Source organism: Vulpes lagopus, chromosome 5 (genome assembly GCF_018345385.1).
Source record: "Vulpes lagopus strain Blue_001 chromosome 5, ASM1834538v1, whole genome shotgun sequence".
Classification (NCBI taxonomy): Eukaryota; Metazoa; Chordata; class Mammalia; order Carnivora; family Canidae; genus Vulpes; species Vulpes lagopus.
In genome coordinates this window covers 109991791-110011169 of record NC_054828.1, presented here as the reverse complement: position 1 = coordinate 110011169, position 19379 = coordinate 109991791, and positions in this window count along the sequence as shown.

Sequence of the window (19379 nt, the reverse complement as noted above, 5' to 3'; positions counted from 1 at the left end):
ACCAATTAGTTTAATGTCTTGTTGCTACTTTCTGTTTCTCTGACTTTTTACCTTACCTATACGTTTTTCCCTCCCTCCTTCTATCTCCCTTTCTTCCTTCCTTCCTCCCTCCCTCCCTCTCTCTCTTTATTTCTTTCCCTTCTCTCCTTCCTTCCTTCTTTCCTTCCTTCCTTTTCTTCTGTTTCTGTACTCCTTTTCTCCTCCTCCTTCTTCTTCTTCTTCTTCTTCTTCTTCTTCTTCTTCTTCTTCTTCTTCTTCTTCTTCTTTATTCTGGAGCTTTTTTCTATCTTCCTTCCTGCACTAAAAGATTAGCTCCAAATATATTTCAAAAAGGGCTTTGGGGATAAGCTATCTGAAAGCCTTATATACCTGATACTATTTTTATTTTACTTACATTTTATTTTTATTTTTTTAAAGATTTTATTTATTTATTCATGAAAGACACAGAGACAGAGGGAGAAGCAGGCTCCATGCAGAGAGCCCGATGTGGGACTCGATCCCAGGACTCTGGGATCAGGCCCTGGGCTGAAGGCAGATGCTCAACCGCTGAGCCAATGGTATTTTATCTGGATATAAAATTCTAGATTTGAATTCTTTTTCCATCAACACTTTAAAATTTTACTTCATTGTCTTGTATCCAGTTCTGTTATTGAAGTTTCATGTCATTCTGGTTCTTTCTTTTTCTTTCTTTCTTTCTTCTTTCTTTCTTTCTTTCTTTCTTTCTTTCTTTCTTTCTTTCTTTCTTTCTTTCTTTCTTTCTTTCTTTCTTTTCTTTCTTCCTTTCCAGATTTATTTATTCACTTTGGCAGGGCAGGGGCAGAAGGAGAGGTAGAGAGAGTCCCAAGCAGACTCCACATCAAGCACAGAGCTTGACTTGGGGCTTCATCCCACTACCCCAAGATCACAACCTGAGCCAAAACCAAGTGTCAGATGTTTAACTAAGTGAACCATCCAGGTGCTCTGATTCTTTTTCGTTTTTAGTTGATCTACTTTTTCTTTATAGATGAGAATTTTCTGTCATGAATGTTCTTAAATTTCATTACAATGTATCTAGGTGTGTTTCTTTTTATGTATCTTGTTTAACACTATGTACTTTCAATCTGAAGTTTTATATTTTCTTTATTTCTAAGAAATTCTCAGTCATTATACCTTCAAATATATCCTATCTCTGTAATTTATTTTCCCATTCTGGCTCCAAAATCTGTGATCCTAATCACTTCACTACCCACCCTCTCTGAAAAGAGATTCAACATTTTGTTGCCCTTGTCTATTTAGGTACTACCTCCCTCCACCACACTCTGAAAGGCAATGATACTGAAGATTTTCTGTCTGTATTCCTAGTGCATCAGTGCCCACTGTGTGAATGAGTGAATGAATGAACTAAAAGAATGGGGGACTGAGAAATGCCACAGAGCCAGGGCATGTGGTGCTCTAGGGCCAGGGTGGCAACCAAGATTCATGACAATACTGTGTGCCCACACCCAGAAGCACAACTTCTATCAGGGTGGCAGCCCACCCTTTGGCAGATCACTCCCTGTGGGAATAAGCACCTGGGGCAGCCAGCCTAGCCCAGCAATGCTCTTGAGATAATGCCTGCCATATCCTCAACCAGTTTTGGCCTCTAGTTCTATTCTGACAGTAGTGGGGATTCAGAAGTGAAGCTGGCCTGACTTTTTCCTGTCCAGCTGTGTGACCTCTGACAAGTTGTCCTGCTCTTTGACCCTCAGTTTTCTCTTCAATAACTTGGGGATAATGACATTGCCTTGTTCAACTGGTAAGGGTATAAAGAGCAGCAAAAGAGATGTTTAAGGGCTCTGTAAGTGTGAAGAACTGCACATAACAAGGTACGACTATCATCAGGGACACATCACAATGCACCTAAGAATCTCTAGCTCTTGCATCTGAGTTCTGAAGGGAGATTCCCCCATGGTGATGTGGAATCCTTGATTTAAATCCTGCCTCCTCAGAGGGAAGTCTGTGGTCAAGATACCCCACAGGACTGCGGCTCTCCAGGTAATTGGGAAGAAACTTCTGAGAGCCATAGCCAGCTTCTATCCAGAGCAGCATGTCCAGGCTGGTGATTCTGCCCATGCTTCACTCTCCCCTCCCACATGCTCAGCCAAATACTCTATACTGTATTTCCCCACTCCATCTCCCCACCCTCCTCTCCTTTGGTTTCATTGAGTTCCCATTCTGGTCTCCTCTGCTAAAAGAGGGCCCCACACTCATAAGCATTTCCCTTCCCCTCTACCCAGCAGAACTTCCTTCACTACATCTGTACCTTATGAACTTGCTCTCTGCTAGGCCTATGCTGAGGAATTCAATCTAAGGATCTCCTAGCTGATATAGGTTTACTCCTCAATATATATACTCCTCTCTCTCTCTCTCTCTAGATAGATAGATAGATAGATAGATAGATAGATAGATATAGATATATATGGATAGATATAGATATAGATATAGATATAGATATAGATATAGATATAGATATGTTTCTCCTTATCCTCACCAATGCTTGTTGTCTTGTTGATCATGGACATTCGAACAGGTGTGAGCTGATAACTCATTGTGGTTTTGATTTTAATCTCCCTATCTAGGGATGTTGATAGGGATATCCCTATCCCTAGATGGGGATATCTAGGAATGTTGCACCTTTTCACCTACTGGCCTTTTTTTTTTTTTTTTTTTTTTGAGAGAGAGAGAGAGAGAGAGAGAGAGTGCCCACGCACATGAGTAGAGGGTCAGAGGGAGAAGGAGAATCCCAAGCAGTCTCCATGCCCAGCATGGAGCCCTATGTGGGGCTCAAATATATATATATATATATGAGAGAGAGAGAGAGAAAGGGCACCCAGAGTCTTAACCCAAAGATGGTATCAGTGGTAAGAAATGTCAGGGGCCACGGCAGCCTGGTGGCAGGGAGGGGGAAGGACATCTTCCAAACCCTCAAATAGTCCACATAGGCAGTAATTTGAATCTTGACAAATACTCCAAGGGTATTGGGGTATACTCAATTGGAGTATTTGTATCCAGACATTTTTCTGGATAAGACTCTTTTTCCTAGACCTAGGCTATCAGCTCCTAGAAAACACCCTTTCACTTTTGGCTTCTCTTAATGGCCACTTCAAGCAACCTTTGAAACCTTTATCAATTCATGTGATTTTCTATCATCTCCTCGTTTTTTATTTTTAAAATAGTTTTGATGTCCTTTCAATATTCTTGCTTTTCTGATCTTTTATGAAAGTCTGACTCTGGTATAGCTTTATTTTAAAGGCTTCAAGTATGAGGTGGGAAATTGAATTGGATTATCTTGGGCACCATCCAACTCTACACTCATTGATACTGTGAAATTTATGACATAGTTAACACTAAACTAGCACCACTGAGGATCACTAATGATTAAACCTTCAATTATGTGGATGGTGCCCTTCTATTTACTAAAAAGAGACAATGTTAACCAGCAACTTCTTTGTTCCCTGTTAAGCTTAATGAGTTACTCTGACATTGTCTAGTTGGAACATTCAAACTGGCCGTATTCCCAATGTGCTTTGGAAATCCTATCTTAGTAAGGACAATAATAGATAACACACAGTATAGGCACTGTCCCAACTTTAAATACATTAACTTGTTTATTTCTCATAATAATATTATGAGATAATTAATATTTTTACCCCTACAGTATAGAAGGGAGAACTAAGGCATAGAGATACTAAGTAATTTGCCCAAGACTAGAGTCAGTAAATGATAGAGCTAGGATTCAAACTTAGCAGTCTGGCCTTTTAACTACTACCCATGCTACCTCCTGAAGCTCAGAAAAGATTATTGTACACTCCCTCATATGTAATTATGCCATCATATCTCCTCCCCAGAGACTATGAGAACCCCCTCTTTTACCTCCTTATCATTATAATGTGTGTCTGGATTTTACCTGTTACACACTGAAAAGAGAAGAATTAGGAGTCCTTTGAAATAGGTGAGTACTGGAAGTAAAGATACTGAAGCTATAATAAGAAACAGGATGTAAGCAATGTTTGAGTCAAGGTCAGAAGGGAAGGAGAGGGGAGCAGAGAAGGAAATGAGAGTCTATTGAGGGCTACAAAATTATAAGCACATGCCATACAAAAGAATATGAATAGGAACGCTCAAAATCATAAAGTTGTCAAATTCATCAATAGAATTTTATTTGAAGTCTAACAGGGTGTTTTGTTTTGTTTTGTTTTGTTTGGAACTAGACAATCTGATTTGGAAGAAATTGATTTCTCAAAATGGATTTGGAAGAGCAAAGAGCCAAGAATAACTGAGAAGCAATTTTGAAAAAGTAGAACGTGGAAGAACTTGCCTTACCAGATATCAAGATTTATTATCAAAATATTTTGTAATGAAGACAACAGACTTTGGGCAAAAGGATAAACCTTGGAACCGAACAGAAAGCCTAGCCACTGGCCCACCCATGTTTGGAAACAATCGGCAGAGATGATGTTACAAATCCATGTGGAAAGGGTGGTCTATTTAATAAATGAGTCCTAGGAACAGCTTTTATCCATATGGAAAATACAAAATTAGATTTCTTACTTTGATCAACCCTATGTAGCTTAAAGAACTAAAGACAAAAAGCAGACCTTTTAAGCATAAGGTGAAAATACAGAAAAATTCTTCATGACCTTAAGAACAATTTCTCTTCAAGAAAGCAAATGAACAAAAGAGAGAACATAAAAAATCAATAATTTTGACTATTGAAATTAATTTCTTCATAACAAAAGGCCATTATAACAAAGTGAAAAACAAGCCATAGCCTGAGAGAAGGCACTTGCAATGAGTGTAACATGTAAGGAAATCTCTCAAATGAATTAGAAAGAGATAAATAGCACTTGGGAAGAAATGAGCAAAGAATGTAAACTACCATTTTGTAGAAGAGGAATCCCAGAAGGTCAATAGAAATACAAAAAGATGCTTGCTTCCCCTATTAAGCAAAGAAATACAAATCAAAACAATAAAATATTATTCATACCTACAAGATCACCAAAAATTTATGTCAGCCAATGCCAAGTGTTGGCAGAGCTGTTAAATCATGGAAACTCACTCCCTGCTAGTGGAATTGTAAGTTGGTACAAGTACTTTGGAGAGCAATATGGCAATAACTAGTAAAGTTGTTAGGTGGTCATGTCCAGAAGTTCTACTCCTAGGCATCTAGACATGTATTAAGATGTTTGCTATTGCTTGGAAACAACCTAAATGTCCATCAACAAGAAAATGGATAACTAAATCTTATTATAGTTATTTAGTGGAGTACAGGACAGCATGTGTCAACATAGATAAAAATCTCACAATTGTAATGCCAAGGGAGAAATGAACATTGCAGAAAATAAGGATACACACACACACACACACACACACACACACACACATATGTAACTTCATAGCTTTCAGGGCATAATAAGTTCTACTTTTTAATGTTTATGGAAACATTAAAAAATGCAATAAAAATAGTAAAAAATATAAAAACACACATGAGGATGACTAATACTGAATTCAAAACAATGTTAAGCTCTGGGAAATGAGGGAGGAGACGGGCTGGAGAGGAGTACAGAGGGGAACTCCATTGTATCTCTAATATTTACTTTCTTTGAAGTAGACAGACCTGAAGCAAATAAGGCAATATGCTAATATTTGCTAAAGCTGATGTGGCCATCATTAGCGCTGCCCACCAACCGAATATATCTGGCTCTCTGCCTTCCAGGCCCATGGTAGGACTGCATTTCCCATCCACTCTGAAGTTAGGGGTGGCCTTGAGACTGACATTGGCCAATGAACTGGAGTGGAAGTGACTTCTATTTCTGGCCTCATGAACCAGTGCACAAAAATTTTGTCCAACATGGCAGCACAGAGTCAAATCTTCTCACTTCCTCGGTCCCTGAGCAGACACCATGTCTCCAAGCAGCCCATGGAGGATGGGTGGATTGGTAAGACGAACCTTTGCTGCTCTCAGCCACTGAGATTTGGGATGTTTGTTAGCACAGCACAACCAAGTCTTTTCCTGACTGATACAGCCAGGAAGTTGGTCTACGGGGGTTTCCTGTATTGTTAGTCTCTGACTTTATCTACATATTGAAAAATTACAAATAAAATTTGTAAAATTATGTAATATTTGTGAAATCTGAAACAATTACAAATAAAATTTTTGAAGTTCTTAATCTGGACTGGATGAATCCTATTTCTCAGTCCATAGCACATTATCTTTACTGGTCTGTGCAAGGCCCTGCTCTTATTTTATTAATTCTGAGTTCCTTTTTCTTTTTTAAGATTTTACTTATTTATTTGAGAGAGAGAGAGACTGAGAAATGGAGCATGAGCAGGACGAGATGGCAGAGGCAGAGGGAGAAGCCAACTCCCCACTGAGCAGGGAGCCTGATGTGGGTCTCCATCCTAGGACCCTGGATCATGACCTGAACCAAAGGTAGACACTTAACCAACTGAGCCACTCAGTTGCCCCACTTGCATTTTCTTAATAAGTACCTCTGACCTGGGATGGAAGCAATGTTGATCTTCAGGAGACCTTGATAAGGGGAATGAATGATGGGTTCCCCTCCCCTTGCCTGAGTCCAGATGGCCTCCAGCGCTGTGTGCTAGCCTACAGCATCTCTCAGTGTCTTGTGGGAACCAGAGACCCAATTAGAAAATCTCAGCTCTTGTCCAGAGAAGTGTAAATAAGAATTGTGATGAAAAAAAATAATTGTGATGAATGCAGTGGCCGCCAACCGTTGCTGACCGTTTGTGTGGCTTGTAGAAAAATTGTTTCGCTCTTCGTTCCCAATTCTCTGATGTGTCTGAGAGCAGTAGCCTTTGCTCCCAGGGAGTCCTTTTCCTGCCCCTTTAAGCAAGCACCTGCCCTCCATCCACACCAGCCAGCAACTGTGTCCCCAGATGCAGGTCACCTCTGCAAGAAAGGCCAGGAAAACTCTCTCACCCACCTCTTGGCTTCTAGGTTCCTTTCCAGGGCTGCCTGCAAAACCCAAGGGGAAGTCAAAACCCCAGAGAGAGGTGTGGGGGGCAAGGGGGCAGAGAGCTTTGGAGAAGGAAGAGAAACTTCCTGGCCAGTTCTGTTCCGCACTGTGCAGCAAAACGCACACGGTGCCTGGAAGTCACCGTGAAATGCAATGCCTTTGAGAAGTTCCGTGGAAAGAATGATATCATGGCCAACCACTCCCTGCCCCCCCCCCCAACCTTTTTTCCAGTGGGAGTGAGAAGTAAATAGACTGACACATTTTCCAGTCAGGGAGCAATTCTGGAGAGCAAGTTTACCTTGGCACCAGCACTCAGGTGGGGCTGTGAGAAACCTTATCTGTGCTTGCCCAGTAAACAAGGAGCCCTCATCTCCCCGGAGCCTTGGCCACCGCACAGGTGACCGCAGGAGGCAGGTGAGCGGGGCAAGCGGCAGGCTGGCCAGCGCCACCACCAGCAGAGCCAGACTGGCCCAGGGGCAGCCGTGTTAGGTAAATATTGCCCAGATTTGATTGACAGACTCATTACTCTGTCGGTTGCCAGGAGAAATGCCATCAAATCCACCAGATTCAGAGGTAAAATCAAGGTCCCTTAATTCGATGATTCTCAAACTGTAATGTGCACAAAGTCACCTGGGGAGCTTGTGAAAATGCAACTTCTGACTGGGCAGGTTGGGGCAGGGCTGAGAGATTGCATTTCCTACCAGCTGCCGGGGCCTTGCTGTTGGTGCTGCTGGTCCACAGACCACACTGAGTTAACAAAGTCTCAAGGTCCAGATGACTGTGTGCCTTTTACGTGGTCGAAATAGTAACCATTTAAGGAGTTCTGTCTTGACTCTGCCTTGACAGGTTCTGTCACAGGTGTTTTTATCATCTGGCTCTTACCCTTCACACCAGCTCTGCAAGGTGGGTACTTTTATTCCCACCCCTCCTTGACAGGCAAGGAAATAGAGGCTTAAGAGAGGTTAATTCATACGATATACGTGTCATTTCCAAGAGATTTCATTACTAGCCCTCCCCCACACCTTCCCAGTGGTCTGAAATAACCCAAAGACAAAGGATAATAAATAGTCTGTAGTCGGGCGGGGTGATTCTGCTTGTGGCGCTTTGCCCTCTTGATGCCCGGGAATGAGCAACTCCTTTTGTACAGAATCACCAGGGCCAAGCACAGGAATTCCGGAATCCTCCAATCAATATCCAGTCCAGTAAGTCCTAGCCTCAGTAGAGACAGCTCTTCAGAAAGGTGGACAAGCCTTGTGTTAAATCCCTCTGGTGCTGATGTGTTCACCCAAAGGACATGCCCTTTGAAAGTCTTAATACCTGGAGCAGATGCTTTGATGCATCAGCTTGGAAAGAATGTCTTTCAGGGCCATTCAGGATTGCAAGAAGAAAAAAATGCCCCAGCCTGTGGAAACACCAAAGTGAAGGCAATTATAACCTGGACTGACTGACCTGGAGATATTTAAATGCCTCGAAGAACTGTGATGTGCCCTTGCAAAACCCAGCCTGCCTCCAGCAATGAACTTGCATCATGTCCGGATCTTAAGGAGCAAGGTAGCTCTACTGGCTGGTCCTGGCCAGGCACCAACACACAGGGCCAAGCAGGAGCAATGGGAGACTCCCCTGCAGACTCTCGGAAGACCTGATTTTGCATGGCCACTCAACTAGTTGGGCTCCCCCAGGACACTATTAGCATTTGAGCCTTCCCTGATCTGCACTGCAGGCTGGGGAAGGGAAGAAAAAAGGGACCAGAAGAAAAAAGGGCCCAATGGATCTCTCAGGACCTCCTGGAGATCCATCACAACTCCACCCTAGGAAGTTGTTACACAGAAGAAAACACTCAGAGCAGCAAGTCCCTAGACACAATGGAGGCCTCCAAAGAAGTCATATTAATATTGTTGTTTACATATAACATCATTCTAGGAAGCATTTGAGAGGATTTACAGACACCACATAAAATAGAACAAAGTTTTTAAAAATGAGAGAATATGAAGGAAAGGAAAATGAAGGGAAAAGAGGATAAAGCCTAATTGGGGTTAATACTTTCTCATATACCATAAGGTCTCATATACTTGGGCTAAGGTATCTTCGAATCAAGTTCTGACTCCCTAACCCAAAGAGTGACAGTGTAGAGGAAAGCACACCCAGCACTCCCTGCACCCACCGTGCACAAATAAGAAGCAGTAGCTTCAGAGATGTGCATCCATTCCATTCCTGGTGCTGAGGCTCCCCATGGGGGCGAATCAGAAGACACAGTGGAACGTCATGAAGAGCATCGGCAACACTACTCTATGGGAAACCCCACGGGCTGTTTCCTGGGGACATCTCCTGTAACACCCCACTGCAAGCTGATGGCCATGATGGTGCCTTGTTCACAAAGAGCAGTTATGGAAGAAGACTCCAGAATGACCCCTGCTTAGCTAGCTTAATCCCAGGATAGAAAGCAGAGGCTAGGAATTGCTTTAGGCTGGTTTCTAAGGACCTCTAGGCCCTGTTTCTCTGGAAATCTCAATGCAGTCTTTTCCCTGGGTCTGGGGTCACCTTCACTCAGTGCTGTGGGGAGTGAGCCCCTCGTGCCCCCAGCAAACCTGTAGACACTGATAGACAAGTTGGGGAGGGCACAACATGCAGCCTGTCCACAGTGGTCTTCCTGCCATGAGCCGTTGGGCACGGAGCAGGCTCCTTTCATGGGACAAGCACAGGCCAAGGAGCCAGAGGGCCTGGTCAAGTGCTGGTCCCGAGTTCACCCTTCCCTGACTGTTGGAGCTGAGGAAAGGCAACTCCTCTCTTGGGGCCTTTGTTCTGTTGCCTGCAAAATGGAAGGCATGGGCTAGCATTCAGTTTGTCCCCTCCCTGAGGATTCTCCAAGCTATAGTCCTCTGCACTGCACGGTAAAGTGAAGAGAGGCCACAAAGTGGAGTTGCAAGCTTTGGGGTCTGTGGCAAAACTAGAAATGTGCCACCCATATCCCCTGTCAGAGGAAGACCTGCTGCCCAGCTGTGGTGAGTGGGGTCATCAGATGGCCTCCAGCTGTCAGCTCCAGCCAAAGAGAGCCACCTCTCCCAAGACCACATCCTTCTCCAGGACAACCCACGCTGTGACCTGAGCAAAGCAAGGGAAGGCAGACCCTGCAATCTTGTCCCAACACAGGCCACTCTGACAAGTAATATTTGCTCCAAAGTTCCCTGTAGAATTGGCCGAGACTTGGGGAGCCTGCATCTCCATTAGCCTTCCTTCTGGGCCTACTCCTACTTCATCCCCTGCCTTTCCTTGGTGTTGGTCCCAAACCCTGTTTCTCCATCTGCCTCTGAAGAACCATCTGCAATAGCATCGAAGCACCCACGGCATCCAGAAAGGCCAGGCACCAACCTTCAGAACAGAAGCCGTGGCCACCACGGACCTGAGAGCGAGAGAAATGACTGGCATGTGGACACCAGGACAGTGCATGCAGCCATAGCTACAGCTCAGGACAGTCATCTCGTGGGAGCCCCACCCACCTAAAAAGCAGGACTGCCTGCTCCCCAGACCAGCCCCTTCTGCAATTAGGTTTTCCTGCAAGTGATTTGCAGTCCCTCAAGCTCAAGAAATCCAAGCCTTGTCCAGTTCCCTTTCTCTTCTGCTCCTGCATCTAAACAAGTCCTGAGTTCTGAAGTCTCCACCTCGGCACTGCCTCCCGCCATCACCTGCACCTCCCCTGAGTGCCACCCCCTCCTTGGGCCATCACAGCAGCCCCCTGCAGACCTCCCTCCCCAGTTCACCCCTCCTTTCTGTCAGTTGACTCTCCTCGAGCAAGCTCCTATCACTGTGATGCTCCACTCTGCTCCCCGTCATTGCTCTGTAGGAGGAGGAGAGTGCTGGAAGTGTTGGAATCACACCGGTCCCTCACACCTGTTTCCCCCGAAGTCACTGGGAGGTGTTCGTTGCTGTTTATAAGAAAAACACAAAGGTGATAAAACAATGTGAATTGGAGAAGTTTTTGTTGCTATTTGGATTCGGGTCAGTGTTATTTCCTTCCCTTAGACCCAGAAGACAGAGCACTTGTTCAGCTGCTGAGATGTCGCTGGCACGGAAGTGCATGTGCTTGTGTGGACATGTAGAGTCCCAAGAACAACCAAAGAGCTGGGTGACTTGCTAGCACTTGATACCAGGGTATTGAGAAATACTCTGTGACACAAATAGCTACGTCCTCTCGTTTAGACGGGCAGGCCGTGCATGTGGGACACAGTATACCTGCCGGCGAAGCTGGTAGCTGGTACAACCAACCTGGACTGCCACAGGAAAGCAGTGGCTCACACACCTGTATGCCTCCAGCTAGGGTGTCAGCAAGTGCAAAAGCCAGTGCAGATACTCCAAGAATGTGCTGGAAAGAGGGAGAGATGGGATAGCACCTGTTAGATTCAGCATCCTTCTCTTCTAAGAGAACTGGCTTGGCCTTTCTTTCTCAGAAACCAAGAGAGGGTTGCTGCCCTTGCTATGTTTTCCTGTTAACAAGCAACAAAATGAAGTAATTAATGTGAGTTTCACTTTCCCTTCCTTTGACTATTCATTTTCAAGCAGATCCAATGGAGGATAATTTGATACTGCACTTTTCTGCCAAGGAAGCGGAGTGCTTGCCGCTCTTGCATCCTTACTGTGCAGTGAGCTGAGGACAGGGATCATGAGGCCCATTATACAGATGAGTAGTGTGAGGCCAATTGAAGAGACCTGTTCATTTTCTAGTTAAGAATGTCAGACAAGGGCAGCCCGGGTGGCTCAGCAGTTTAGCGCCGCCTCCAGCCTAGGGCCTGATCCTGGAGACCCGAGATGGAGTCTCACGTCGGGCTCCCTGCATGGAGCCTGCTTCTACCTCTGCCTGTGTCTCTGCCCCCCACCCCTGTCTTTCATGAATAAATAAATTTAAAATATTTTAAAAATATTTTTAAAAAGGAATCAGACAATATCATAATCTGGAGTATAATTCATTAGTCTTTATGTGTCCTTCTTTTTAAATTGAGAATCTAGTAAGCATTGTGGAAGATTATGTCCTGCAGATGAAGGCAATAAGGATAACCCTGGGGAGTATGTGTGAAGGGGACCCTCCCTGGGGTAGAACTGGAAACAAAGTGAGTCAAAGCTCTCATTGGCTCACTCTCCAACCACTCTGAAATTCAAAAGAGCAGGTGGTTAGGAGCAAGGAACACCCACACCCTCCTCCCCTTCCAGAAAGACTCCAGTGCAGGTAATGCTAGCTTTTGTCAATAGTAACACCAGGACCGTAAAGCATAAAGCTAGAAAGCAGCCTCAGGAGAATCTCCTTCCATCTTTCTGGTTTTCGGTTCCTAAGAGGAGGCCTGGATGAACAGGTAGGAGAGAGACAGGGGCCTACTCCTGGGGTAGGCAGGGAGTGCAAGGCAAGGTTCTGCAGTAGTGTAGGCTTCAGAAGTGCCCAGCTGTCCCCCTGTCCCCAGTAGCTGCGATGCTCCCACCTGAAGCCACATTGCACCAATCCACTTGCTTACTAGGCCTCGAAGCCCCGTGTGGGAGCCTCTGCTACCCCGAGAGCCTCATTAAGCATGTCATCGGCTTCACTCAGGCTGGTGCAGGTTTTCTGCCCTGGTCCACACCTGGGCTGCTCAGCCTGGCCTGGGCTTGGGCAGGGGCCCCGGGTGCCTGGGGCCCACCTAGAGGAGTCACCTTTGGTCTAAAGTTCTGCCCCTTAGCAAAAAGGGTCTGCTAAGACCCTCCCCCAGCCTCCCATTGACCAGCAGATTTAATCCACAGGAGGGCTGTTGCCAGATTACAGCTGGGGGCAAGGATTCCAATCTGATCCCTCCAGAAGGAAAGCCCATGGGTTGCACCCACCCCAGCCCTTCTGAGGGGTTCACTTGCTGCTCCATCTTGCCATGGCATGGTTCCCCCCCCCCCCAGACTCCTGTAATCAACCATCATCGGCCTCTGTGATCACAGAGCTCTTTCCTCTCACCCACTTACCCTGCCTGAAATGCCATTGTTCGGCAGAAGCCGTGGATGTATCGCGAGCGAGCGTGCCTCTCTCACCGCGTGTGTGAACCTATTCGGCAGATCAAGTGTGCTTGCCTAGCAGCTGCCTGGGATTCGGGTGCTGAAGGATGGACTCTCCCACAGAAAAGAAAAGCGTGGTTTTGCAGCTTTGCAAGGCTGTTATGAAGGGAGCACGGGTTTCTTGAGATGGGTGCACAGGTCAGAGAGAGGTGTGAAATGAGAGGGAGTGGAAAGGGCAAGTCTCAGAAGACACAGTTCACATAAACTCAATTCGACCTACTTAACACTTCTGCTTGGGCGCTGCCTCACTGGAAAAGAAATGCTGATGTTCACTCCAATGATGGAGCCGTGAGGGAAACTGCATGGGTTTGGCTGATGGAGGTGACGGGCTTTTTTTTTTTTTCCTGCGAGGAATTCTGTGCACAGTCCATTCTGCAGAGTACAGGGGCCTTTTCTAACAAATAGGTATCCCACCCAGCATGCAAACTTGGAGTTGCGGGAGGTGCCGGTGCCCACGACCAAGATCGGGATTCCTCTGCTCACCCCTAGTTCCCAGCATGCTCCTGGCATTTTCTCACCCCGAAGCCTTTGCTCTCGCTATTCTTGTAGGATTACCATTCTCTGGCTTCTACCCAAACTTTGAGGCCAGCTCAATGGCACCCTTTCTCTTTAGCTTTCCCTGATGCCATTCACTTGCTCATTCATTCATTCATTCATTCAACAAAGGTTTCTTGAGTGTCTACTATGTGCAAGGCACTCTTCCAGGTGATGAAGTCCAGCAGTAAGCAAAACATACTCAGTCCTTACCCTCACAGAGAGTATATTCTGAACAAGAGTGATCCCATGCACCACCCCCCACCCCACCCTCATGGTCACATGTCTCTACTGCAGTGGTTATCACACTGTCTTGGAAGGGGCTGGTGTCTGGGGTTCTCCCAGTCTCCTCAATGATGGACCCCTTGCCAAGCACCAGAGGCAGCCCCTGATTTCTTTATACAAGGAACTCAGTGCAGCAAATCTGTAGGAAAGGCAGAGACAAGGGGTCTTATATGCAAACTCCGCAAAACTTGTATGCATGGTGTGTGTGTCTTTTTTACGCAGATTGTGAGGGATCATGAAAGCAACTTAGGGAATTTATCCTAAAGCTGTGTTGGCCTGGTAGACACACTGTTATCCCCAGGAGCGTGTTTATTTGGAATGGCTTTGGGGGGTGTGATGGATACAGTTCCCTTAAAGCAATTCCTTGGAGCCACCCCCATCTGGCCCATAGAAGGTGCCTAAGACCTGGTCAAATTGTTGTTGAAAGGGCAAGAAAGTGTAATATGGACCTAGCTATCGGATCCCAAGGCTGGGCACTGTGTGGGTGTGAAGCACACCTGGGACTCCAGCAAGCTGGTGTGAGCTCGGGTTACACTTGGCAGAGGCGGTCTGAAGGAGCTGCTCCCTGGTGCATAATTCACTGCTCACTCCTCCAAGGAGGAGGGGTGGGTATGAAGCCAGGAGGGACGCAGCTGCCCCTGGAGGAAGCAGGGCGACATCCTGTATACTTGAAAAGAAAACTGAAAGTGCCTTTCTTCACAAGAAATTATTGTGTTTTCCTCTTTTTTTCATAACCCACAGGTATGACAGGGTTTCTCTGGTCCGGAGCTGTGGGTGAAACACAGGGTTGGGGGGAGGGGGAGACAGAGGTATGAAGGGAATTTGGATTGTTCCGTGGTGCGTGTTCTTTGTCTAATTCAGGGAAGATATCAGCCTGCTGGAGCCCACCCCGAGGAGCCCCGTGCTATATGATACGGGTCCTGGTGATAGGAACCTCTCTTCTGGCTGTTAAAGTGCATTCCTGTGTAGATGTGGAAAGAGAGAAAGCATGCTGGAGCCGGAGCTAGGATAGGAATGTGAGTATTTCCTTAATTGGACATGAGGGCCTTGAACTGGTTCCAGTTTTGGTGTTTTCTTTCAAGAGCCTGGACCCTAAAGATTCCATAGAGTTTTCTTTCTCTAAAAATCCCTTTGGTTCAAAGGCCCCTTGATAGAAATAAAGAAAAGGCCAGAGCTGAATCTCTTTGATATTTGGGAAGGCAAGAGTTTGTGGGCTGCCAGATATCTGGCTTCTTTTAGGGGGTGAGTGGGTTCTGGGTGGGAAGGAAGGAGGTTCCTCCTAAGATGGCACATGGCAAGAGTACCCACAGGCGTTTACGTCGGGTCTCAGAGCCCGGATGATAGGATGCAAAGCACTTTCCCCTTAAGCATTTATAGAAGCAATTTCTCTTAGCCTTATTAGCCTTCCAAGAGCCGAAAAGATGCCTGTTGCCTGCTTTATCGCTTTAGGAGTCTGGGACACGGAGAAGCCATGCAACGTGCCTGAGAACTTACAGCAAAGTAAGTCGAAGGCTAGAGGATTTTGTGGGTTTTGGTGGGTTCGGGTGGTTTTGTATGAAGACTAGCTTCCTGACGGCTGACGTGGGAAAGCATAAGCATGCCCACACTCAGGCCTCGGGCATTCATCGTGTGTCCAGAACCCAGCTGGGCACTTGCTGTGAGGCATCAAAGACTGGTGGAACTCGCGGGGTATGAGGGGGTGATGTGGGGACACTGGCACCACAGCAGTGCCCACTGGGCAGAGCTTCACTACTTTCCTCTCATGTCTGCCCCCACCCTGCAGCGCACTGGAAACTTCAGTCAAAGGACTCCAGGGGAAAATGGGGCGGTCCGTGGTTGAAATGAGTGAAAAACCAAAGCAGATGCAATCGACTCTGCTGAACCCCATCTTTTCCCCCAAACACCTTAAAAACAAGCCCTGCGTCTGCTCAGTGCTTTCCAGCTTACCAACTGTTTTCATAACACTATCTCATTTCATCCTCACATCAACCCACACACATTCTTGCCTTTCAGATTTCTTATGTACTCAAACGAGTTTCACTGAAAAAATTGGCTAGAAACTCCCCTTCTTCTACTCAGTTTTTTTTAAAAACCCCAAGCCTTTGACTGATATCTTTAAGAAACTCCCAGATTCCCAGGGTGGGAAATGTATTTATACTGCCAGTCCTACCCCACTGGATGGACTCCAGTAGTCCTGGTCTTTGCTATTGGGACTAGCATTTTTTAAAAGAGATTGATTTATTTATTTGAGAGAGAGAGAGAGCAGGGAGAGGGGCAGAGGGAGAAGGAGAGGGAGAGAAGCAGGCTCCCTACTAAGCACGGAGCCTGATGTTTGGGGGTGGGGGTGGGGGGCTCAATCTCCCAGCCCCAAGATCATGACCTGAGCCAAATCAAGAGTTGGGCACTTAACGGACTGAGCCACCCAGGTGCCCCTGGAACTAATATTTTCTATTCAGTCTGTAGTTTATGTGTTTAAACAAATAAATCCACAAGGACCAGGTTAAGTGTAATATTGCAGGGAAAACATAGGCTTTAGAAGCAACAAGGCCCAGGGTCAAATTCTGGTTCAGTCAATTCGAGAACTTTGGGCCATGGCCCAGTTACTTAACCTCTCAAGGCCTCTCTTTCTTAGTCTGACAAATGGGACAATAGTGCCTATGTCATAAAGTCATCGTGAGGCATAAACATGCTAGCAGACACAAGTGCACATTAGCCAACAGCTACTTCATGAAGTCCCTTAGAGCTAAACAAAATACCAGCTTCACCACTACTAAGCAAATTAAATGCATTATTGTCTTTTTGCAAGGCAGGAGGCAGATAAAGCATGGGAATGTATCACTAAGTGAATTTAGATGGAGACTTTTGTACTCAATGAATAATTTGCTACAGGGCCTACAGACTCGGAACACTGGTGCCACGGGCAACTCAATACCTGTATTCTTTTTATAATTCTTATTTTAGGCGTGAGAGAAAAGGAGCTGGGAAACTGGATTTATGCGATGCTGGAAAGCAAGCCAGTTCTGATTACGGGTGGATTTTTATTAAAATAGAAATTGCAGTTCAACACTCGAGTTTCTGAAGACAAAGGTGGCAGAAGGAGGGAGAGCAGAGGGCTGTTTAGTTCACTGAGCTGCACATTGTAGGTGCTCAGTAAATGTCAGCAGTGGGCCAGCTGGGTTCGGAGGGTCCAGATCATGTGTTTGACTTCTGCTGCTGACTTGGCAGAAGCATAGGATTGTGGTGGAAAGAACATTTGCCCAGTGGTCTGAAGGCCTGCGTTCAGGTTCCATCTCCACCACTTAATAGCCTGGTGACCTTGGACATGCCATTTAATCTCTTCGGTGTCTTCTCACCTGTAAAATGAGGAGACCAGACTCGGTGATTTGGAAGGTCTCCCTTTCAGCTCTAGGGTTCTGGGGCTGTAAGTTAACTTCATTCACTGGTATTTCTGTTTCTTTATTCGAAGGAGGTAGGGATAGAAACCTAGCTCATAGGATGTTGGGAAGCAATGGCCAGTCTGCATGTTCAAGGACCCTGTGTCTTTACAGATATGATCAGAGCAATGTAGCAGAGTAGCTCTGTGATCTTTGGCAAGTGCCCTAATTTATTTCAGACTCGGTTTGTACCCTGTAAGCTAGGGACTGTATATTGTGCTATGGTAATCTTACTACATTCTTTTGAAAACCGAGGTCATGAAAATGCTTTGCAGACCTTCAAGGCACTACATAAAGTATTATGATTGAGAAACGGCATAGTTGTTATAGTTACACCAAAGTTTAGCCCCTGTGCCTCCCATATTTTCATATGAATGAATGCGTCGCCATGGTTTCAGAGAGGAAACAGTGTAGTTTTGGGGAGGTGAATTTTAGCTATAATGGGCATTAATGCAAAGTTTCCTCAAGAGCAGGCATCAGTTTCTTGTTTCTCTCCAATGTAGGGGATTTTTCAGGAGGCCAGACATCTGTTGTTGGAGATCTTACATCCTACCTTCTTCAAAATGAGGCCATTTTGACATTTTAAGGGTGTGTGTGTTGCAGGGGGTAGTCAAACACTAGCTTTCTGAGTTTAGAAAGTTTCACAAGCGATATTAAAAAATACATAAGGTGTTGATGTGTAAACGTGCTGAGTCAGCCTTTCATCCCAGGCCTTGCCAGGGATTGCTTCTGGGGACAAATGGCAGAGGACATGGGTCCTATTCTCCCAGGGCCTACCTTTCCAGTCCCTGGAAAGTCACAGTCTGGAAACTAGCTCTCCAAGCAGCGGCTTCTCCTTTGACTATGTAGATGACAAGATGTCACCCCACCCCCCCCCCCCCCCCACCCCCCGGTGCAAAAGGCACAAACAGCTCCCTCTGCTAGCAGCAATCCCATACTGGAGCATCTCCCCTTATCACCTGTCCGCAGAAGCATTGATCTCCATCAGGGCGCTACCTCCAGAGGAGCAGCATGGAGGTGGTGCTTGGCAGCATGAATCAATTTCTGATTTATTTTACGGAGTGGGATGGGGGTGGGGAGAAGCTCCTGAATTTCTCTGGTTGGAAGGAACACCTGGGAACTGGGGGAGCGGGGAGAGGCAGGGTGTGAGGGTTTGTCTCAAAGCTATGTTTTCAAAGGAAGTGCACTGTTAACTACCCAGGTTGTGTATGTGGATGACTAAACATAGCAAAGTTGTTTTTTTTTTTTTTTAGTTTTCTGGTTATTTTTATTTGGGTGAGCTTGGGAGGGCTGATGAAAATTATGAGGGCCTGCCACTGTTAATAAACCCCCACCATTAATCCTATCACCCTTCACCCGGGATAAGTTTATGTATTTCCACTTGTAAGTGTATATATATACATATATATATGGATTTAATCCATTCACTACCTTTCAAAGAGCGGACTGACTTCAAAGCACCTTTAATTTTGCCAAGTTTTTGAAGGCTCCCCCTTTCTCTCCTGCACACACACACACACTCCGTGGACCCCCCAGTACACCTATAGATCAGGGTTATAAAGCCATTTTACAGGAGTCTCTGAAGCAGAGGTGTGAAGCCACGCGCCCAGCCACGGAGGGGCAGACTCCCATCCTGGCCCTGGGGGCTGCGGAGCCTGACCACCTGGACGCCCCCCCCCCCCAGCTGTAATTCCTGGGCATTGTGGGAGGGGTTTGGCTGAAGCTCTTTGTCTCTCCTCCTCGCAGCAGGTGCGGAGCCCAGGCCAGTGGGGCGTGCCTGTGCGGCGCCACCCGCACCCCGTGCCCCAGGCCGCCGCATGTGTATGTGTGTAGGTGTCCAGTGGAAAAACCCTACGAAGACACCACATCCTTTCCCACACAAATAAAACCCTCCACGGATCTGCGGGCCGCGGCCCGGCCCCTGCAAGCGAGCGCGACCCCACCCGCCGGCGCTGGGCCGCGAGCTCCGCGCCCCCTCCCCGCCCCGCCCGGCGCTGCTCTCCTTTCCGAGCAGCCTGCGGGAGCTGGAAGGACGCGCCTCGGGCGCAGCGACCAGGCGTCCGCGGGCGCC